Source organism: Nycticebus coucang, chromosome 15 (genome assembly GCF_027406575.1).
Source record: "Nycticebus coucang isolate mNycCou1 chromosome 15, mNycCou1.pri, whole genome shotgun sequence".
Lineage (NCBI taxonomy): Eukaryota > Metazoa > Chordata > Mammalia > Primates > Lorisidae > Nycticebus > Nycticebus coucang.
Window position 1 is genome coordinate 43,609,265 of NC_069794.1, and position 24,147 is coordinate 43,633,411.

A 24,147-nucleotide genomic window follows, 5' to 3' on the forward strand; every position below is an offset into this window, starting at 1 on the left:
TTTTTTCCTTTTTTTTTTTGAGACAGAGTCTTATTTTTTTGCCCTTGGTAGAGTGCTGTGGCATCATAGCTCACAGTAACCTCAAACCCTTGGGCTCAAGCAATCCTCCTGCCTCAGCTTCCCGATTAGCTGGGAATACAGGTACCTGCTACACTGCCAGACTGTTTTTAGACACAGGGTTGCTCTCTTGCTCAGGCTGCTATTTAACTCTCCACTCATCTCAGCCTCCCAAAGTGCTAGGATTACAGGCACGATCCACTGTGCCTAGCCTGGCAATAAGAATTTTTACTGCTTAGAAAAGTGTAATGAAACAGGGGTGGTGCTTGTGGCTCAGTGGGTAGGGCGCCGGCCCCATATACTGAGGGTGGCGGGTTAGAACCTGGCCCTGACCAAAATAGCCCAGCGTTGTGGCAGATGCCTGTAGTCCCAGCTATTCGGGAGGCTGAGGCAAGAGAATCGCCTAAGCCCAAGAGTTGGAGGTTGCTGTGAGCTGTGATGCCACAGCACTCTACCAAGGGCAACTAAGTGAGACTCTGTCCCAAAATAAATAAATACATAAATAAGAAAAGTTTAATGAAACAGATAAAACCTAGCAAAGAGTCATGGTTTCCTTAAGGCTTCTGATAGTTTTATGCTATGCTAGTAAATCCATTTTAGAAGACTGAGATACTTAACAGGATAGGGGCATAGAGTAGATATTACACGGGTACCAGCCCCATAAAGTATAAAAATTATAGGATGGCATATAGTGGATGTTCTACAATTCTACTTAATCTCAGCACAAGGGGAAACATGGAGATAATCTGGCTGAATAACACTGTTAAATACATTTTAAATGGTATAAATCAAGTCTTAAAGGTTTGGATTCATTGTTTCATGTGAAATATTTAGTCTTCTCATGGCATCAAGTTCATGTACATGTATACCATATAAAGCCATTTATGTATTATATACAGCTAAATGTAAATTACTATAGCTATCATATTATGTTTTCCATATCAATAGTTTCCTCTGTTAGTGGAGAGATAAGTATGTCTGCAAGTTGACGTACATTCTAGTTCAGATAATGGCCAAATACTTGCTACTTGACAAAAATATATTTCCTGCACTGTACCTCTAATATCATTCCCTATGTGCACAGAGTGTGGTTGATTTTCTCATACTGCAATGTAAAGGACTTTTTCTGACTGCTAAACACTTACTTGTACAAAAGTCTGACAACTAGATGTTATCCAACCTTATCACTAGACTACTGAGCCATATTATGTTTTCCTTAGGGATACTAACAGTTATTCTAGAAATATATGCTATAGTTTTAGATTTGTATTCTCTTTAAATTAATAATTTGTTAAATTTTTCTGCTACCAAAGACCTGTGATACTATCCATTGATATGTGGGTCATTACAAAAGTTTTGAGATACACTAAATTTAAGAAATATATCTATGAGTACAGAAATAAATGAAGCCCTCCCAGCAACACTGGTAAGCCCAGCAATTTGAAACTTGCATGGGTCAGTCCGAAAGAAACAATGTTAACTGTTTCTTTGAAATGAAATAATGGACCATAACACAGTCTCAAAACTTTCATAGTGACATATGTGTGTGTGTGTGTGTGTGTGTGTATATATATATATATAAATAAATTAGCCTTTTTACATTTTTATTGATTTCGTTATTCAGTATATGTCTAACGAGTAACTGCTGAGATTAAAATGACATTGTCTTTGCTTTAAAAATTTTCAGAGAATTTTTAGCATAGTACTTATTTTTTTTCTTGGAATTTCCTTATTTTAAGATATATGAGTTCTCTCTCTGTTTTAAATAGATGTCATCATTTCCCTGAAATATATTTTATAAAGTCTCTCTTTTTTTTTTAACTGCTGGTGGAGACTTGATCTTTCAATGGGGTAATAAAAATTCTAAGATCTATTCCTCTAATTATAAGAATGCCAGGTTTAAATTTATCCTTTGGTTAATTTAGAGAGAAATGCACTTTTTCATCCTTAAAATCACACTTCTTCTACAGGCAAAGGTGTTAATAAAATATAGTTGTAAGTAAAACTTCATTTTTTAAAACTATATGAGATTATCATATTTGCCATATTAGAGATTGCTTTTAAAACACGGCATACATTGATAATGTTGAATAATGACCCAAGTTAAAATAGACAGTGGTTCTATAAATTTGGAGTCTCATTTGTAGAGGAATCCCTTTAGAAAGGCCTATTTCAAGTCATGGTATTCCAAAAAAGAATGTTTGAGTTCAACCTTCATCTTTTGAAAGACATAAGTTTAACATAGTTATGGAACATACATGTTTTACTCTGGCTGGAATAAATGTGTGGTTAAATATTGGCTTTTGTCTCTTGATGGTTCTGATTTTAGCATGCCCTCTTTCTTATAAATGTGTATCACAATATCTCAAGGAATTAATGGAATGACAAAAATTTTGAAAATAGTGGTCTGTATTACATATTTTTTTCCCAAATTGAGAAACATTTATATCCTGAAAAATTGTTTTTTTCTTAACCATAGATGAAAATGGCATAATTTGGCTTTTTAGGCAAGACAGACTATGTTATTTTTAACTCAGTCATTTTTAAATCACTAATTTACATAATGGGTGAATGTTTATATAAGCAGATCATTCCAAATTTTTCATATCATATTTAAGCAAAAAAACTGTGTGTTTTGAAAAGTAATGTATTTAATACATCAATTAAACATTCATGGGTAAACATATTTTAAAAGATAAATCTTTATTACCAGAAAATGTGCTATTTTAATTGCAATTAGATTTCTGTGATAACCATCAAGCTGGTGTCTAACTCTTAACAGGATCTTTCCAACTGTCTTATGGATATGTAGACTTAGGCAAATATCACCAAATAGTTACTATAATTTAAATGAACTACAAAATTGCAACATGCTAAAATATGTAGCTCTCAAGAATATTTATGTAATACCACTTGCTAATTAATTAGCTAAAATATAAGTAATCTTAGAAATCATAAATGGATTGATATGATAAATCATATAACTGTGTAATTCACTTTTTCATAATATGAAAATATGGAGAGTTTGACAAACAGATGTATCATCAAGTAGCAGACTGTATTAAGCTAAGGTAGACAGATACATTTCAATAAGAATTTGTATGGAAATCCAATGAGTTTTGCTCTGTCTGCAGGAACTATTTTCTACGTAAAATCAGAAAGCGGGGCAACTTCACCGTTACAGACACAGTTAACTTGGTGTTTTTACATGGTTTCACGTCTTTGCTTGTTAATGAATTTGACAAGTGACTATGCAGTGCATTACCAAAGGGAATAAACCAGTAATGTTTTTTTAAAAAATGATGTTTAGATTTTCCCATTTTCTAAACTTTTTTCAATTTGTTTTAATCTCCCTTTGTCATCCTGGGCAGAGTGCTGTGGCATCATCATAGCTCACAACTCTTTGGCTCAAATGATCCTCTCGCCTTAGTTACTATCTATGATTTTAATAGAGACCAGGTCTCACTCTTCCTCATGCTGGTCTGGAACCCCTGAGCTCAAGCAATCCACTGCCGCGGCCTCCCAGAGTGCTAAGATTACAGGAGTGAGTCACTGCACCCAGCAATCTGTTTCCTATACTTGGACGTACATTATATTACCCTTTTTGGCTGTAATAATGTCTATTCAAAACCATTTAACTTTGCTAAAATTTTATTTAACATCTTAAGAATTCAGTTTTCTCCTCCCAAAATTAGATAATTGGACTAAGCCATTTGTTTTTCATTTCTTTTATTAAAAAATTGAACTGTTAATTACTTAGGGAAACATCACTCCTTGGCAGGTTTTCTCTTGCCACCCAACATCCATCTGGCCCACTTCTTCCTTTCATCTGTTAATATATGTTCGAATAGTGCAAATCAGTGTTAGCAGTGGCTCCAGGAACACAATTACAAAGCAAATCGCATGGTTCAGTCCCTGCTGACAATGAGCGATTTGCAATATTTCCATTGTTTGTACGATCTATGTTATCACTCCCTTGCATTAGTGTTGATAACACGGTATTGCCCTTTATCTTCTTAGAGGCCTCTGCCTGATTAATTTTCCCCTTCTGAACTAGAAAATTAACTTTTTGCTCTAAATCAAAAATCATAAAAGAGAACTGTAAAACCACAAGGAGATTATAAGCGTTTATAGTTTGATTGGAAAACTGTCAACTTTACATCATTGTGTATTGCCATGTTTTTATCAGTATTATTGCTCTTACGTTTGATTTTATTGTCTGTAGTGACATAGTAAGATGAACAGCATTTCAACTTTTGTGAGTGCCGAAGAATTACACATCGTTCTGAGATGTGTACCTATATAATAAAAAATACTAAACATTGGAAATTCTGACTGATTATGTTAGTTACCAAGATAAGTGTTAGAAAGGCTAAGTTGAGTCAAATAATACTCATTGATGACAGGCAGCCCATTGATTCAAAGAAAAAAATAGAGTTAAATTGAAGAAATATTCTGAATACTCCAAATAACCAATCTATTGATGTAGGAAAATCAAGTTTGGGATTAAAAGGACTGAATTTCAACTTAGCTAAAGTAACACCCAGTGTACAACCCAACATGTAAACAACAAGTGTTACTGGATATGTGGACGTAAATGAAAACTGTACTTTGCCATAGAAGAGCCTACCACATTCTCTTCAAAACACCCCAGAACAAAGACCAACAGGACGGTTCTAAGACCTGGACAGCAGCCTCGGCTGTTGGAGAGACTGACTCTCTAACATCCCAGTGATTTCTGACTCTCTCAATTTGCTTGCAATTTATCACTAGATACCACTTTGTGCTCTTTCATCTCTAACAAGTATAGAGGGGAAAAAAAACCCCACGTTACTTTTGGTTTTCTGGGTGAAGATAAGATGAAGAGACTATTGCACATGGTGGGTGGATGGGTTTTGCAGTTACTTTGCAAGTTTGGAAAGTTGACACACATGGAGTGGACCTAGTTCCAGAAATGCCCCATTAGGCCATAAGACACATTCTATCATATGAAGCAGCTTCTTTTAAGGCCAGTATCCTGAACATGCAGTAACAAATCTGACCTTCCTTAAAATGTTCTAAACACTTCCAATTTGAACAGAGGTTAAAATTCAGATGCTGTAAAGAAATTATACAGAAGACATACATTCCAAAGAAATTAGTTTTCTGTTGCAGTAGTCCTCCAAGTGTGCCAGTGATATATAATGAGACGTTTTGATAAGAGCTTAGTTGCTGGACTCAAACCCTGGGGATTTCTTGAGGTCTGCTCCTGAGATGCCTTGTGTTGGCTTTCAGGGAAATACCTCAGTGTTTTTTCAGGGGAAGATATAAGGGCTCCCTCCCCTAACAGAGGAGCAGATGTTAGAACTAATACTGAGGGACAGCAAGGATTTATAAAGCATATATAGTCCATGATTTTGGCTGTAGTAAAGTAAGTTGGGGTAGAAATGATGAATGCTTTGTTTGTGAAGACCAACTTCAACACAGAATCAGGGATGTGGCAATGTCACCCTCACACACGACGTCAGTAAACACGGCACTGTTTGAGATGCAGGTTTTGTATTCCCATCTCTTTGCTTCTTTTGCTGCATATTCCTCCAACCACGCATATTAAAGATCTCAGTTCTAGGAAAGCCTCCAGTAGTGCCAGCTCTTGCATGCTTTTTCGTCAAATTTAGACATGCCCAGCAGCAAAAGTACTTACATTTTTTCAGCCAATTCTTTCTCATTTCTGGCAACAGTGGTAAATTTATTTATAGCAATAAGGTAAACAGGAGGAAAACCTTTTGTCGTGCCCAATGATTTAATCAGTGCTTGTGTCAGCCTAATTGTTTCCTAATCAGATATTTGTATCAAAATTTTGGAGATCTTTTTCCATACAGGGGAAAAGGGACATAAACATTATTAACGCTAAATGACAAATGTATTATCAGAGAACAACCATATTGCTTTACAGACGTGAGATATTTTCTAAGTATTTATTCCACAAGTACTGGAAATCTGAAGGTTACTAAAAATAAAATTCCCCAATTTTTTAGTTTTATTAATGCGTGTAACAAAATTATAAAGAATATAAAAGTAATACAGAACAAAAAATTAATTTGTGTCAAATGAACATTCTAGGAATTTTGCTTAAGACACATTGTAACTATTTGAGGCATTCATTAATTGAATGAAATGTAAGCAGTCTCTGGCAAGGTGAGAAATTGGATAAGCCAAGATTTAAAATCCTGTGAGTTTGTGGAGAATTGTCAGAGTGAGCCATTCTGGAGACAATAGAGCAAATCACTGCTATTTGATTAATCAAATCAGTTCTCTATTGTAAAAGTACAAAGAGATGATGTCACTGGAATCTGATTTGGAGTTGGATGCTTGTAGATGAATAAACTTGTGTGGACTATGCCTTCCATTGTTTTGCCTGGAAAAGAAAGAAATTCATTAGGAATTTAGACAAAGGCCAAGTTAGATAACCACAGTAGAGTTAGAGGAGCCTATAGAGAGAGAAAGCTAAGAATAAAAAGGAATGTATTCATTACTCTCAATAGCATACAACTAAAATTGAAACTAATTATTGATAGCCTTAACATGAGGAATCATTGCTTTATTAGGTAGAAATGTGAACATGCTTTTAAACGTACGTAAAACTAACTGACCAAAGCAAGCCATGGTAATTTCAGCCAAATAGTAAATCATTTCATGGAAGTGGAAGAGATTTGAGACTTTATAAGGAGATCCCAATATTCCCCTGTGCATTATTAACTTGTTATTTCCAGAAACTCACTTTGCAGTGCTTTGGGACTAGATTTCCAACACAGAAAATGGTAGTAGCCGGAGTTTCCTGAGTGCTCACTGAGTGCTTGGTATTCTTCTTAGCACTTTACCTGTATTGTATTAACTCAAGAAATAGGACCAATTACTTGTTGAGACAGGTACTACTGCTATTGACCCTCCTTTACAGTTGAGGATAAGGTAAATGGTTTGCTCTAGGTCAAGTTCAGTTAGTGTAGAGTCCAAGATTCAAACACTGGCGGTCAAATACTAGACACTGTGTTCTTAGGCAGTGAGCAATACTGCCTCTATCGTTGAACTTTTATATAATACACAAAATTGTAACTGATCAGCAAGAATCAATTATGCCGAAAATAAATTCTTTTTGCAAAAGTAAGAAAGGATAGCTAAAGTCTAATTTTGCTTTGTATTTTTTTCCTTTTCCTTTTTCTTTTTTTTTTTTAAGAAAAAAGACAGCATGAAAGACAGAGTCCTCAGACTGGCCCCTTAAATTTGTTTTAGTGTGCAAATATTGGCCCTGAACACAGAGCATGATGATGCAACAATCTCTGAGACAGGGAGATTCTTTACAGTTTGCAATGAACGTTCACAGACAGTGTCTCGGAAAGGTAGAAATTAGCGTTTTTGTCTTATGGTCGGTAGGATTCTAGATGTTTTTCAAAACCAGTGAATTTTAGCCATTAATTGAAAGCAATTTGCTTCTGTCAACGTAGAGCAGTGTCCTCAGATAAGAGATCTAGATGAGATGAGGTCAGACTTTAATTATAACAAGTAAATCTCACTTCTCTACTGGACTAGAATATTTTCATTTAAGGAAAACAGGACAAAAAACTTTATTTCAGTCCTTGTTTCTGAAAGCACCAACCACCAGCACAAACTTCCCAGCTAAGATGAATATGTACCTTCCCCCAATCTATCTATAACGCACTTGGAGAACATATCTGCATTTCTCTTTAGAAACATGCATATAATGAGTTATTTTATCATTGTTCATAAAACTTTAGCATTTTTTCCTACAGTAGACTTTTCAATTTATTCACCCACAGTCACAAAAATTATTCAGTTACTTCATATGCTAATATATACTTTTTTGTTTTATACACTAATATATATTTCATATTGCTGACTGATATATACATATTAGTGTATAAAATATATATACACTAATGTATATATTATATTGCTGGCTGCTTAATATCTTTCTTGCTTAAAATTTTAATAATATTTGTGAAATAAAATTTTAATAATATTAGTGAAATTAAATTTGTTTCACATGTATTATTATTTACTTCTAGGTAAAAATGGTACAGTTGCAGTTTGAGGTTCATTTGGAGGTTAAATGGAAGAACTGAGCGTTCTGGGTGCACAGTTTTCTCCGTTTTGTTTGGCAAAAGCAGTTGATTCTTGGAATGACATGCAGCTCGTTTTGCTCATTGTATACGGTGCATGCAGATTGTGGAATCATTTTCATGAATGTTATTCTTATTTAGAACATAAATTCCACAACATTCTTAGAGAATAAAGAGAGATCTGTGCATTCAGAAAGAGTTTCTCGATATGAGACAAAGCAGACTAACTTATAATTCTAAACACTTGCATTTGAACCTTGTATTTCTCACGTTTTTATTGTTGGTATTCTGTCTTTTTTCCAAACTTGAGTTGAGGGAGAAAGGGAGATTTTTGGATAGTGGCTTTTTTTGATGACTTTCACTGATAACACTTAGTAGGCAGAAAGATTTCAATTATTCTGATTATTCAGATGTTGACTGAATGCAGATCTCATGTTGTTAATCAGACAAGAATTTGGTAAGTGCGTAGTTTCAGATCAACCATTGATGTGATAAAGGTTATTTCATTCGTTAATTTCTCAGTGAACTAGATTGGCTGAGTTTCTTTTGTTTAAATTAGTAAGGAATAATGCTGAGAAAGCCATGATTCTTATACAGGAACTTAAAGACTTAAAAGAAAGTTTACTTTTAATTCAGTGGCATTTGTCAAGGTAGATAGCATTTGTATAGTGGAGATGTGAGGAAGCGGTTTTTCCTATACATTTTTAAACAGTCATGCTTAGAGAATTTTTTTTTTTTTTGGATTTTCTTTTTGGTGGGGCTCATATTTAATTAGACCAAACATTAAAGCAAATACTTTAATCTCTTTTCAGCAGATTTTCATGGAAGAGCGCCAGATAGTTTTGGTTTCATGATAGCTTGTAGTCCTCTGGTAGAATATCCCAGCTGAGGTCTGGAAACCCAAACTCTGTCATGCAGACATGAATAAGTGTACAGTGAACTAACATGATGTGTTGATTTGGCTCTCTAGATTACTCAACATGTACCTGAAGTTCTCCTTTACCTAAGGACAAAACCTACAAGACTCTGTGGAAAAGTAAATTAATTTTGCATTGACATTCTGGATGTTGGTGATAATTTGTAGTGACATTATGCCTATTGGTTATTATTGTGACAGGCAGGCAGACTGGATCCAAACAGACATTTCAAGAGCCAATTTAATAGTCTTAGCATTGGAGATTTCTGCCTTGAGGAGTGCACAAGCTTTCCAGCATGCACTTTGTTTTCTACCTCCATAATTATGGATTAATATACATCAATTCTAGGCAGTTGAGGAGTGACATGAGAGGATTAATGGAACTAGACAGCTCTACACTAGTGAAGTGAAAATTCTGTAATGATTTTTCTGCAGTGAGGTCGTAGACAAGGCAAATGAGCACGAGCTTCTTGTCTTTGACCTTCAGAATTTCAAGAAAGTGGTTGAAAAGAGAAGCAGAAAGCAACTCTGCAACCAGAACTACCAAATACATAAATTATTTTTCACATTACCAAGAATTGGTTCAACTGAATAAGTCATACTGTGTGCAGTATATGATTTTATCCATTAAATTACAGCCACTTTTATGTCTTAAAAATATTTACATAGAAGGTATGCTTAGTCCATGGCCACAATAAGAAAATTGGATGGATACAGAAGTAGATTGGATGAAGAAATTAATATACAGAGCAAAATTTATGTGTAATCATATGCATTTTTGTTTCATGCCGTGTCTCTGAAAATAAGAGTTGTCCATGTCTTTTTAAAGTTTTAATATAAATATTTTAACTTCACTATAGAGAAGGCTCCCCTAACTCTGTTTTTACTTTTTCTACTACAAAGTTAATCTATCACATTTAGAATTATGACAGTATTCTCTACGACTAAGGCTGAGATCTATTTTCACGATATCTGAGAATTTTCTCACTGTCTTTACTACAAACTGGTTGTTTCCATAGTGGTGTTTTAATAAAATTTTCATTCTTGGATTTTAATTTGGAGTGCCGCTGCACATATTTATACTTTGGTTTCTGAAGGGAATGCTAAACTTTAGATGTTTGACAATGTGAGTTTCTTGAGATGTTCTGTTCTGTAGACATATTTTTTTAACTGCAGGCATTCTATGTTTCAACCACAAAATATATTTAAACACTGTATGAAGATTAACAAAAGTGAGCTACAGCAATATTACCAGACCCAGCTCACTTAGAGAATGGCACACTAGTAACTCACAGTATTATTAAGGCCTTTTTTTTTTTTAATTACCTCTTGAAACATCAATTTTAAAGGCAAAAGGATGGGGAATATGCCAAACTTAAGATGATCATTTGGAAATAAGAAAAATCAGAAACTTATTAATCATACTATATTTGAGGTGATTATAAATAAATTTTTTGATATACAAAATGACATTACAACAGAATCCCGAAGTCTTTTAACCATCGTGATGAGGTTCAAAATGCAGATAGAATGAAATGATTATCCTTAAATTTTCAATAAATTTGTTACCCTATTTAATAGTATTTTTGTTTATGAAAACTTGTTTACTTCCAAAATGAAGAAAAATTTAAAAAATATTTGAAGTTCTTATTATTTAGTTTCTAACATTACAAAAGAGTGCTCAAGAATCTGGTATGTTTTAGTTTAGTGCAAATGTATACATACTTTATAGTTTAGTGAATCAGTTCTTTGCAATTGTCAAGGTCTTAAAGCACTGTGTTGAACCAACAGAGCCATTTGAACCCCTGTTCATTTTACAGGGAAAGACATAAGATACTTCTTTGGAAATAACAAGTTAACTGGGCGGCGCCTGTGGCTCAGTCGGTAAGGCGCCGGCCCCATATACCGAGGGTTGCTGGTTCAAACCCGGCCCCGGCTGAACTGCAACCAAAAAAAAAAAAAAAGGGAAAGAAATAGCCGGGCGTTGTGGCGGGCGCCTGTAGTCCCAGCTACCCGGGAGGCTGAGGCAAGAGAATCGCTTAAGCCCAGGAGTTGGAGGTTGCTGTGAGCTGTGTGAGGCCACAGCACTCTACCGAGGGCCATACAGTGAGACTGTCTCTACAAAAAAAAAAAAAAAAAAAAAAAAAATACTTGAATTGTATTTAATCATTGTACGTGTACTACCTGGAAATATACTGACACACCCACTTTGGCACCCACGCATCCACACAACCCTGATGCAAACATGGACAAAAAGAACACCCTCACTTGTAAGTCAGTACATTTCTTCTCATGAACCGAATGCTTTTAGCTCTGTAAAATAAGGTTCTATGCTGAGTAAGACAAAGCCCATGTTTTACAGGTTTATGGCACTCACTAAAAGTAGATGAAGTCTGCATTTGTCTGAGTCTTCTCCCTCTCTCTCTTAGTATGCCCTGGCTTCTTGCAGAAAGTGTGGATGCTTTTCATTTTGACGCATAAAAGGTAACTTGATGAGTTATAGAAATTGACTGGGTGCTTGACATGCGGTGCAGCTCCATTGAAAGAGTGGGCAATGGGTACTGGGGAGAGTCACGAGAATTTAACTTGCCTTGCTCATTTTTAGAATATCCTTTTAGATGAGGTAATATCCCAATATTCTGAAAGTCTAAAAATGAACTTTAGTTCATATTATAATAGGTTTTCTCATTTGCTTTTGTGGTCCAGACATAAAAAATAACAATAATGATGCACTCTTGGTCATTCTATAATCTTTTTCTGACCTTGGCAGTTTTTGTAGACAGAGAGCAATGATTTATATGCAAAGTACATCTTTTAAATCATTATTGCCTAAGTTAATTGTAGAAGATGATCATCGAGTGGTCCTTCTCCCCATTTCAGGACACCAAAATACATTGTTATGTTTGTTTGTGCTTCCTTTCCTTCTTTTACTTTTAAAAAATCTTATAGAAAATAGTTGTTTTCAATCTTAAAATGTTGATAAGATATATTTCATTTTACTTCTGAAAAAGCCACATTTTAAAATAACCCAAATAAATGTCCATGTGTAACTGTGTGCTAAAAGTCATTAAATGTGGCTGACAAATATCTCATTTATTGTGTGATAATGTATGAATAATAAAAAATGTAAAAACACTTGACATTACATTTTCCTATAATACTGTTAGTCTACAGGCAACATTTATAGTACAATATATTCTATTGCTACTTTGTGAAATGAGTTCTGGAGATTCTTAGTAAGGTACTATTCAAGCATTATTATTAAAGAATTATAGCAGAAGATTCCCTAATTGAAAACTGATAATAAATGACATTAAAAATAAGTATTGTGGCATAGATAAGAAGTCCAAGGTAGCAATATATTTCTATTTTGATTTCAAATTAATAAAAATTAATTGGCTTAAGAATTAGGTGATCTATTTTGGAAGTTTAAAAATAGCCAAAATGATGTTGATATATGTTATATGGATAATTTATCGATAAAAATTATTATTGTTGATAATTGGTAGAATTCTTTTCTCCCTGTGATAATGATTTAAGTTGAATGGGAATTTAATAATATATAGGGATGCATCGTAATATCTTTATTTACAGTGATAAACACACAATTAAAACTTGTCCTCATTAAAATGGACTTTTGTGCACTATAATTTGAATTAAGTAATGAATATATAAAGTATTTAAAAAGCTGTATATCAAAATGTATAACGTTCCATTTTTGGCTATATTTTGTAAAACATTTTTGGTGTAATCAGTATTACTCTCACATGTCAAATCAAGTATTCTACTATTTATTTAAACAGATATATACCTAATGTATTTGGAAGCTTATTGCATTCATATATAATTGTATATATTGTGGCTTCAAAAGTCTGTACTTATTCTTGCTTTTAAAAAGTAGTATGTGCATTTCTTTCCGATTTTATTTTTAATTAATTATATTAAGGATAACATCCTTTAATAATGTATCTTAAAATTCACAATAAAGTTTCAGAAATTGTTTTGTACAATGTTGAGACTTTGTGTTGAATTTGTTTGTGACCTTTTTTTTTTTCTTTTAAGTTGTGCTCTGGTCTTTTAATAAGGATTCTCTGAACTTAATCATATTGATAAAATGATGTGTTAAACATGTGGTTTGGTTAGTAGCCAGCCCCTGCTTAATTGGGAGGTTGTTCTCCAAAGTGACTAATTGCTTATCCACACGGAGCCTTGGCTAAAGGACACCAACAGAGTTTCCCCTCTACCTCCAAACAACTAGTTACTCATTGTGTCCACTTCTTAGGATTGGAATGTTAAGCAATTTGCACTTTAAAAGAATATTCTAGACTGCACATAGGCAGTTACAGGGAGGTAATATGGAGAAAATATATACACATCTGTTACACCATTTACGTTCAATTTGTAGAAGATAAACTGATATTTAAGAGTAAAAATATTATATTTGACATGCTATTAAAAAAATAGGGCTAGACTTTTAAATACAGGAAATATCAATGTACATATTTGGTCCACCTTTGCTCACTGAAAAATAAACTCCTTTATGTTGCTAAAATAAATTCAGATTTCTGGGCTGTGATCAAGCCCTGTATCATCATGAATCACCAGAATATTTCATGACACCCTGTGAAGGCTGCCAGGATAGAACCACTTAGCTATTATCACTACAGAGAAAAACATGGACCTCTATGCTGCTGTGTAGGGATGGAGTGGCTTTAGCTTCTTATCCCTTATGATAAGAAGTGGGGAGTGCATGTAAATTTACATAGCAAATGACCTCAATTCCAGATTGAGTATTTTATTTGTATACAACTTAAAAACAACTACAAAAAAAAAAAAGATGCCATTAAAAATTCCCAACATCTTTCATTTGAAAAGGGTTCCATTTTTTAAGGATATTCATTGAAAGAGGAAAACTTACTAATCATAAATGTGACATGCATATTCCAAAATTGCCCTTGGTCTTAAAGTTATACTTATTTTACCCAGAGATATTTAGCCCATTCTGCCATATGTGCTAGTTTTTTTTTTTTTTACATAAAAAGAAAAATTTAGTCAGGTCCATTGGACAAATCTAGTTGACTGAAAATGTTGTCAACTCGCTTTTGAGGTTCTGATGCTGCACAGAAAACAGAACCTTTTCACCTTCCACACATAAATAAAAGTTTGCATAAAGCAATAGTCAAATGTGAATATTGATGAGCTGAACAAGTGACTTGTGGATATCTCAGTAAAATGTTAAAAAGCTGGGGATAAAAGTTTTTCTACAAAAACATGTGATTTCAAATATGTATTATTATCTTTGAATAGTTCTCTGATGTTGTTTCTTAATTTACTATTATCCACCAGTTCTATCCACTCCTTTCCTCTTTAACATTTTTTCTTGAGACATAATTCCTGACAAAGATTTTGCTCATGTTTTTACCTATAAGTAATATAAATTTTTTCAGCACACATTAACAGATACATTATCCAAATAATTTTTACCACCTAACTTCATTTTAAAGATTTATTCTGATATTAACTTGGAGAACTAAATATGTATTATTCTTCAAATTTGTTTTCATTTTGCTTTTTTTTCCATAAAAAAAGAAGCAAAAGATTTTTAGTTAGAAGAATGCAATGGCAGTGGAAGAAATGAATTTGTCCCCTCTAACATTATATTTTGAGAAACAAAATTCAGATTATATCCTTAATTTAATTATCTGACAACCAGACATAAAATTCTTAGTCTTAAAGATGTATATCTATATGGATATACTTTCATATATTTAAATACTCAGATATAAATACATTATAATATATGCATATAGGTATAGAATATATTTTATACAGAAGTTTAGATGGATTTAAAAGAATTAAAATATTAATTTATCTATGCCATAAAAACCTGGAGTTTATGTTATATATTAAATATGATCAGTTATCTATTTTACAACCACATTTTAATACATATGCTAATATCATAAATAGTTATGATATTATTTTAACAATGTTTTAAGATAGTTTTTTGTTTTTTTGGGGGGTGGAGGTGGTTGAGACAGAGTCTCACTCTGATAGACTGCCGGGAGATCATTATAGTTCGCAGTAACCTTAAACCTCTGAGTTCAAGAGATCCTCCAGCCTCAGCCTCTCAAGTAGCTGGGACTACAGGTGGCCGCTGCAATGCCTGGCTAATTTTTCTGTTTTTAGTAGAGACAAGGTCTTCCTCTTAAACTCCTGAGCTCAAGTGGTCTTCCTGCCTCAGCCTCCAAGAGTGCTAAGATTACAGGTGTAAGACACTGTTCTGGCTGAATATATCAGTTTTATTAAATTTTTGAATACAATTTTTGAAATTATCATCATTAATTTAGTATTTTTCTTAAACTGAGTTTCATGGGCTGAGGTCATTATTTTTACTATAGCTACATTTGCTATGTAGATATATTTCCCTTAATAGATCACAACCACCAGTATTTCATTTTTGAAAATGTGCAAGTATTTAGTCATATGAACATATAAGTAAATTCATAATTTTCAGATTAGTTTAAGTGAATCATCACTTTAACTTTTGTTTTGATCAGTTACATTAATACATTAAAATACTATGACTGGTCTGGACATGGCGGCTCACACCTGTAATCCCAGAACTCTGGGAGTCTAAGGCAGGTGGATAACCTGAGCTCAGGAGTTCTAGATCAGCCTACACAAGAGGGGAGACCCAGTCTTTACTAAATACAAAAACTAGACGGGCATTGTGGCACATGCCTGTAGTCCTACCTATTCTGGAGTCTGAGGCAAGGGGATCTCTTGAACCCAGAGTTTGAGGTTGGTGTGAGCTATGACTCTATGGCCCTCTACCGAGGGTGACAGAGAGACTCTGTCTCAAAAATAAATCAAAGGAAAGGAAAGGGAAGGAAGGAAGGAAGGAAGGAAGGAAGGAAGGAAGGAAGGAAGGAAGGAAGGAAGGAAGGAAATAAAGACAAGAAAAGAAAATACTGTGACTGTCCAAACAAATAAAAAGTGTGATTCCATACTTCAGTTAGTCAATAAGTATTTGTTATTTGCCTATATTATTTTGTGTGTGTTACCAAATAGATGTTTATGCATAATTTGATTTGTTTCACATTCCTCACTTAACCTTCTGAACAATAAATTTGTAAGGTCACTGTTTTGATGGGGAAGGGGATAAAAGTGGAAGTTTCATATACTAAATGTCATTTAATAACATGCTACAAATTCAAAGACCTTGCAGAATTCCTGGTACCCTATTGGCCAGTGTCCTTCAACCTTTTTTATCTCATGGCACAGTTGAACCTATAGTTAAACTTCCACAGCACACTTAACATTATGTGGATTAAAAAACAATAAAATAAAGGGATTACTGTGCTTTACATTTCTTTCAAAAATAGTTTAATGAATGATCTTTAAAATTTTTCACGGTACACCTAATACCCTCTCACAGTATGCCAATTGAAAATCACTGCAGTAGGCATTTAATAAATGCTTTTTTGGATAAATAAATGATAAGGGCTCCTGATAATGGATTTCTTTGCAAATGTACATTAGCAATATAATTTACACATTTTTTACAAATAAAATTTCATATAATCTTGTTATAGGATAGCACATTAGGGTCAATTTTAGTAATTTATTTTCTTTTATTTTTCTTGATATACTTTCGAGATATATTCGAGATATAATGGAAAAATAACACTTAAAATTTGTTTGTTTCATTATACAACATCTGTACATGCATTATACAACATCTGTACATGATATTTTACATAAATATATGGTCCTTATGGTTCGGAAAAAAATTGGACAGCTATTTTTCATTGTTAGTGAAAATGTATATTTAATAAATTACTCTTTCACTTTTAAATTATCACAAACAATAAAAATGGAAAACTTTTTTGTTTTGTTTTGATATCCATGTATGCATGTATTACTTTCTTTGTATTATTAGTTCATTCATGACTTGTGCAGAAGTGTAAACATATTAAAATTAATTCACTTATAAATTATAACAATTATTTGGTATATTTAATAGGCTATTTTTAAATACACATATATGTGTTAAATGATGCCTGCCATATTGTGCTTTTTGGAAATTACTTATTTTAAACCTTTGGAAATATGCAGTAGCCTAAACCATATAAATGGTTAACAGCATAACAGCATAATAGAAATTTTTTGCAACATTTTTCATTTGAAAATTGACAGTTTTGAACTTTTTGTGTTTTGGACTTTTTTGAGTATCATTTAAAAGCTAAAGGCCAACTCTCCAGAAAAATACATATACCTGCATACATTTATTTTTAATTACAAATCAAAGTTTCTATAGACTTTGTGGAGTCCTTTTATAAAATCTTCCTAGGGACTGTGGCCCTAGATAACCCACCAAAAAATTATCGAACTGTTAATGCAACTCTTAATAAATATGCTTTGAAAATAGCTTAGAGTATTTCAAATAAAAATAATTTAATATTCTTTTCTCAGCACTAGCTATTTGTTGGAAAATGAATTTTCTTTGGAATCAGTCCCTCCTATAAAATGGCTAAAACCTCAAAAAGGTTTGGCTCCCTGATCTTGTAAAGGACAGAATGAGGTAACACATTAAAGACATACATTTTGCCATAGGGATGAGAGCATTGATCACATTAATGAAAAGCTCCTCGTGGAATATATAATTGATGCTGTTAGCAGACTTGCAAATACACAGTCAGCCAGAGCTATCCAAATGGAGTAAGGCAGCTTTAAATTTAAACTTACTTTTGATGTGTGCAGTCCTCATTATTTGTTCAATTTGAATTCTTTTTCATATTTTGTCCATTGTCCTTTCCCAGCTTTAAGGTTGCATAGATAATCCCTATGGAGTGATGGGACAAAGGTGTAATTTCCTGCTCACACTCACTTTTCCAACCTACACTTTTCTTTCATCTTACAAAGATACTAATAAAAACAGTACTTTTTTTGTTGCCTCTTACTGCATAAGTTTATGAATTAATTTAAACTGTGTTTGAAGCCCACAAAATGTGTAATTGCTATTTCTAGTCTTATTTTTATGAAAATTAAAGCTCAGCATTTATGTATTTTTTTCCAAGGTCACCTGGCTTCTATTTGGCTAAGCTAGGTTTTTTGCTTTGGTTTTAGCTTTCTGTTTGTTTTTTAATCTGACATTCATCCCAAGAATCCAGACTAATTTGAAAAGGAGACAAAAATATATATTTTCAAGACATAGAAATGAAATGTTTACATACACATACATCAATGTGCACTGGCCCAGAATTCATTTTTTTTAGATATGTACAAAATATTATCTATTTTAAATGTTTTAATCGTATTTGTCATATGCAAAGATGATCTTCTCAGGACGTTATCACGTTATATGTAGTTTTCCCTAACTCATGATCAAAGACATTTTGATAATGTCTTGTGATCCTTCTGATCACTCACAAACTTGGCGAATTTGTACATATTTGGTTGTTTTGTTTTTCTGTGAATCTTCTGCCAGAGTTGAGAGACGAGAGACATTTCTCTGTTGACTCAGGCTTAAGACGTCCTGGAGATTTCTAATCGATACAAACTTATTTTTATGTCTCAGGTATCTTCTATCGTTATTTCTTGAGGATGAATTTCATTATTCCCCTCTAGTTACAATTCATCTTTAGTTTTTGGCTAATAGATATCAGTGTTCAAACTACTATGCCTAGTAATTATTGTGAACTGAATAAACCCTCTTTTTTTTACTTGAAGTATGATTTTTAGCCTCGAAACAGCCCTATGGGGTAGATGATATTCTTATTTTTACTGCATTGATGAAAAAGCTGGTCAGTAGTGGGTCCAAAGTGTGTGTTTAGACTTGGCAACACATTATCACAGATTAAGTAAAGAGTTATTTCATCATTGCTTCTCTTTTAAAATTAATGATACCTTTATTTTTTACAACTTAATTGAGGCATATCTTAAATATTATATAACCCATATACTATATAATTCATATAATGTATACAATTCTATAACTTTCAGTAAGTTTCCCAAGTTGAGTCATCATTACTATAAATCAATTTAGAACATTTTCTGCATCCCAGTGAGATCCTGACTGTGCCCATTTACTGCTAAGCTCTGTTCCCACCCCATTCCCAAGCAACCACTGATCCGTCACTATTATATTGACTTTTCTGGCCAAAACCTCTCCATAGAGTCACACCAAAGGTAATATCTTGCATCTTTTTCTTGTAATAATTGTGGCACTGCTTTTAAATGTATATACCTTTATATGTCATTATAGTTATTAATATTGAAAAAATTGTAATGCTGCCTCCCTATGTCTCCCTAAACGTGAATCATTTTCTATCACAGAATTTCCAGTTGGCACAGATCCTACTCTGCTCAAAAAGCTCAGGCAAAATCAGATCACTTGTCACAAAACTAACAAATTACTACTGTGGTAAAAATACTGCTATGGTAAACTGGTGTCACCATCCTTTGCTCCCTGTTAAGAATCTCAAAATGCACAAAAGCAAACAATAGTTAAGCTATTATTAATTACCTACTGAGACTGTACTGACAGTATTTACAGAAGCATTTTTTTGAGCGATTTGTATGTGGGTCTGATGTCTACCTCTCAGAGACAGCTCTCAGTTGACACCACCAATTCAGTTTCCATTCTCAATTAATTCAGCAATTCTCCTTTGACACATAAAACAACTATTGTTGGAATGACAAATGACCCTTTTGGTAAACATTCCTGACTTTATACTAATGTTGTTTCTTCGTTACTTATTTGAAATATTTTGTTTTTGTTTTATTTTGTTTCTATATGTCAGCCTCTGCTCTAACTGCTGAACAGTTCCAATTGGGTACCGTATGCCAGAGAACTTAAAGAACCGTAAAACATTAGTCCTCCCATATAATGGAGTGATTGGAAATAAATACTATTGTCTTATAATTATTTATAGAAATCATTAGATACCTGAAACTATACATTTTAAATGATAAATCTAATAAAATAATAAATGTGAACACTGTTATAGATGAGAAGCAAAGACACTGATATTGTGAAATAATGCATACCCCAATGTTTTTGACCTCAAAATGCCATTTTTAAGCAAATTTAATTCCATGATTGTAAGTTTTGAATAATTAGTTAAATAATTTTATTGTAAACTGAAAGTAAATAGATTAAATAAGGAGATGACCAGAAATAGGCAACAACAGAGTGTCCCCTAAGTTTTGACTTGGAGACAATTATCTTTGGAGTGACTCAACATTTATAAAACAGAAAAAATATTCAATGCATTATAATTTCTATATTGCTCAAACGGGTGCAATTATCACTAAGTCAATATTTGAAAGAGCTTAGAATTGTGACTGGCACAGAAAAAGTGACATTATCTGTTTGCTAAGTACTACTGAAAACTTTCAAAACAAAGTTTTCTTCTCAACTTAACTTTAAAACTTGTTTTTGCTTTGGTAGTGCATAATCATCTCTAAAAATGGAAAAAAAAAATCTTAATTCACATAGTAGAAAAAAACCAAGTAATCCATGTATATAAAATTTAAAAGTTTCATTGTTTCGTGTTTTAATTTATGTCTATGTAGCTTAAATATTAATGACATTGACGTTAAATGTTAGCCCTGTTTGTATAGTAAAATCCGATTTAACAGAAAAATTTAAACCTGGTTTCACTTTCAGAAAAATATGGACAAAATTAGGGAAGGGTCGTTTCCAGGGGGATTTCGAGAGACTTTGAAATAGTAGAAATATTAAAGGAGACTTTCTTTGAAGCATCCATAAACTCATAAGTAAGATTTATTTTAAATTATTACTTGTAATTAAAGATCCCTCTTTTCTATCTATGGAAGTAACTAAGAATATATATCCGAGGTAATCTATGGTAACATAGACAATGAATAAATGTTTATTTATTTGTACATATGATTTATTCCTTTTAGAAAATCTCATGTTTGAGAGTTTAACAGATAGTTAATCTAAATGGGATTGGTGCTCATTGCTTTACTTTAGACCGGATTTGAGACATTGTGCTTACTTTTCTGAACTCCTTTTGTTGTATTAAATATGATGAAACCTGAATGGCAGAAAAATAGATAAAAGACTGTGTAAAAAATACTGTGTGACTGGAAGAGATTAATTTACAAGAGAAGAGTGCCAGAGACTGTTTCTTCTGTCTCTGTGTGTGTTTTAACCTTCCATAGCACATAGTAGAAATCCTCATCTGCTGTTGACCAAGAACTAAACCTTCAAAGAAAAGAAAAACCTTATGACACCATCTTCTTTGTTATGAGATTTACTTGACTTGTCAGACATCTCTATTCCATTAGGCTGAAGAAATTTATCCTGGGTATGGTCAAGATCTACCCATCCACCATGTCACTGGATATGTATTTGTTTACAAACAAATGTGACTTCAGTCAGATACATACGGGCACGGTAATGATATATTGTGCTCTAATGGGAGTTCAAGTACATTTTCCAGTTATCTTTCTATTTTTTACAAAAGCAATAAGGTATTGAGAGGTAAAGAAAGGAGCAGCAAAACTGAGTTGCTCTCCAACAGAATTGGTCAGACAATTCCCGAGAAAGAGTTTGCCTTTTGGCTATTTGTTGAAAGAAAGTAGAAGCTTCCGTGAACCTTCCTACACATGCAGGGAAGTTGTGTGTGTTTCTGGTAATGATTGAATGAACAAAGTATTGAAATTGAGTGATTTAAAAGGAGCAGTTTTGCATATAAAGGTAAAGAAAAACAATCCCTGTTACAGATTCTATGTATTATTTTACCCACATCAGATGAGAAATCTTCTCCACTCACTGTGAATTCTACTTTCCTGACGTTAGCCACCAAGGTCTGGTTATTCAGCTCTCCTTCTGTTTTATAAGGTGCCTAAGGCCCTTCTAACACATTGCTAACACCACCTCTCCACCTCTGTAGTTTTGAATTCATTTTTGTTAAATTAGAATGAATATGTTCTTGTCATTTGAATTCCAAGGATCTGAAAATGATGTAATCAAAGCACTTATAAACCCATGGATTTTGTATTTATAATATGCCAATATATATGCCCCCAAGAAGTGCTATAGGTATGGAAACTATTATTTCTGACTCTTCACAGAAGATACTGAACTGTGAAAGAAGTATCTCAAGTAAAGTTTAAGTCAATAATACTTTATATTTCTAGTGTTTTTATACTTTTCCCTTAATTATTCATACAAAGTAATAGTTTCAAAAAGGCAGATATATTTTTCTCACACCTTACCATTGACAAAGTTAAAGAAGTATGGAATGATGATGGAGGAAGAATATGTATGATATACTTAATATTTATTATGAACTGCGTTAGTCTTTTGTAAGACTTCTAGCCATTCTTTTAGTCATGGATTGATTTGCCCCAATTTTTAAAAATGCATATTTTAATTGGCAAATTAAAATTATATATATATATGTATGTATACACACACACACAACATCTTGTTTTGAAGTTTGCATACATTGCTGAATGGCTAAATGAAGCTAATTAATTACTGATTTGCACCAATTTTTACTGGTAAGAAATAATAGTAAAGTGACTTGTCTAGGATCATATAGATAGCACGTGATTCAACTCCAGCAAGAAGCCCTCATTTCTGACTTATTCAATTTATTTCCTAACACACTTTCCTAAAAGAGGATTAGCAGAATTTTAACAAAGAAGAAGAGGAGGAGGAGAATGCTCTTGGGTAGGGGACAGGACAAGATTGTCTAACAAGAGAGAATAGTAAGCCCAAAATAAGGCGTGTCCAGGTGAGGGTGCTGCCCATGGTTTCACCTGCAGAGACTTGTCCAGGAGAGTAGTAAAAGAAACACCAAAAGTGCCTAACTGCTGTTAAATGGCAGTGACCCCAATTATGGGGCATTTCTTTTATTTCCATTGCTTTCAAACTACAGTATGGAATGTGCTTTTACCTTTATGTGAGATTATATATTATTTTCCTTTAAAAGTGATGATATGGTTATAGTTAATAGGAAGCAATTCAAGGTAGTGAGCAGGACAGGGACATAAACAAAGCGGTGGTTTAGGTGCTAAATTCTTTGAATTTATTCAAATACTAGTCAAACGTGTGTTTTGTTGATAGGGTATTACAGAATCTAGGTAAAAAAATGAATAAGACATTGTCTCTAATTTTCAGGAATTTATATTTTTTAAGGAACGTGCCTTCTGCAAGAAATTTATATTCTAGACAGGGAAATGCACTAAATGGATGAAATAGTTAGAATGTAACGTGGTTAAAATATATTTGTTTTACTTTGGAATTAGGATTTAGCCTAATTTAGGTTTAAAAGTTAAAAGCTCACAGAATGATTGTTTTTTCTTCAAATAGAGGAGTATTGTTTGGGAATTTGACAGAGCAGATTCTTAGCATCAAAGTATGTTTCCTTGGGGCTGGGCGTGGTGGCTTACACCTGCAATCTAGCTCTCTGGGAGGCTGAAGTGTGTTGATTGCCTGAGCTCATGGGTTCCAGGCTCACTAGCCTGAGCCACAGTGAGACCCCATCTCTAAAAATAGAGGAGTGTTGTGGTGGGTGCCTATAGTCCCAGCTACTAGAGAGGCTGAGGCAAGATAATCGCTTGAGCCCAGCAATTTGAGGTTGCTACAATGCCAAGACACTCTAATGAGGGCAACAAAGCAAAACTCTATCTCAAAAAAACAAAGAAAAGAAAAAAACCAAAGTATGTTCCCTTGATATGAGAAATTCAGTCATGAGCGATCACATGAGTAGAATAGAGGTGAAGACCTTGAGACCATTTGATGCAGTTCTTTGTTAGTGTTTTCCCACAAGATGGAAAATATAAATTATTTTGAAAATACGTCATTACCAGAAAAAATTGAGTTATAAATACTAAAGCTATTCATGTTAAGAAATATCTTTGTTGACAAAACCATATCATTAGCCTATTTAAACATTTCTCCCTTGTACAATTTAATTACTAATTTATATTAACAGTGTTTTACTGGATTCCGGTTATCCAGCATTTTCAAAGTAGAAATCCAAAGTCCTTCATTGAAAAATCCATTAT

General features: G+C 33.3%; 1 protein-coding gene across 7 annotated transcripts in view; it reads left to right on the forward strand.

The window, feature by feature from the left end:
• The window catches only part of LOC128566793 (protocadherin-9), a 959,874-nt gene that overhangs the window by 16,732 nt on the left and 918,995 nt on the right, over positions 1 to 24,147 (forward strand). The window contains exons 3-4 of one of the 7 annotated variants that reach the window (XR_008374641.1): positions 8,121 to 8,267; positions 9,145 to 9,252. The exons of the other annotated variants lie outside the window; for them this stretch is intronic. The gene's annotated coding sequence lies outside the window, so the exon portion shown is untranslated. Of the gene's footprint in view, positions 1 to 8,120; positions 8,268 to 9,144; positions 9,253 to 24,147 lie in introns of those variants that run through there. 7 annotated transcript variants of the gene reach the window in all.